Source organism: Condylura cristata, unplaced genomic scaffold (genome assembly GCF_000260355.1).
Source record: "Condylura cristata isolate star-nosed mole 26May11 unplaced genomic scaffold, ConCri1.0 scaffold00163, whole genome shotgun sequence".
Classification (NCBI taxonomy): domain Eukaryota; kingdom Metazoa; phylum Chordata; class Mammalia; order Eulipotyphla; family Talpidae; genus Condylura; species Condylura cristata.
The window spans coordinates 40,259-40,908 of NW_004567264.1; the positions used below are offsets into that span (position 1 = coordinate 40,259).

The 650-nt window shown below is 76.0% G+C and overlaps 1 long non-coding RNA gene across 1 annotated transcript; it reads left to right on the plus strand.

Annotated features, from left to right (window-relative positions):
* The first annotated feature begins 6 nt into the window (after window positions 1–6).
* Window positions 7–650, plus strand: LOC105854674. The gene is made up of 3 exons (XR_001146243.1): window positions 7–203; window positions 394–518; window positions 586–650. It is a non-coding gene; the product is annotated as an uncharacterized LOC105854674 (long non-coding RNA).

The window sequence follows — 650 nt, forward strand, 5'->3', positions numbered from 1 at the left end:
CCGGACCCTCGGTCTCCGCACAGGGACATCGGGAAGCGGCTGGAGGTGCGGAAGGCCGTGGCCGCCTGCCAGGGCGGCCCCGACCACGTCACCCGGCTGGAGCACGCCCAGGCTCGGCTCACCCTGTCCTACAACCGCCGCGGCGACCTGGCCATCCACCTGGTCAGCCCCATGGGCACCCGCTCGACCCTGCTGGCGGCCAGGTACTTGCCCACCCACGGCGCTCGCGGGCCCGGCGGGGGGCCTCGCCCGGGACACCCCACAGCCCGCAGCCCCCGGTCAGCCTCTGGCCTCCGGCCGCCGGAGCCCTCGAGAGGACACGCGCCCCGGGGAGAGGCCCGGCGGGGGGGCGGGGGCCGGCGGGGAGCTCGGGCGACGTGTGCAACCCCCCAGGCCACACGACTACTCTGCAGACGGCTTTAGCGACTGGGCCTTCATGACCACCCACTCCTGGGACGAGGACCCCGCCGGCGAGTGGGTCCTGGAGATCGAGAACACCAGCGAGGCCAGCAACTACGGTGCGGGGCGGCGCCGGGAGGAGGGGCCGGGCCGGGAGCCCCCGTGACGCTCGCCCTGCCCCCCCAGGAACGCTGACCAAATTCACCCTGGTGCTGTACGGCACGGCCCCGGGCGGGCCGCCCCCGCCCCCC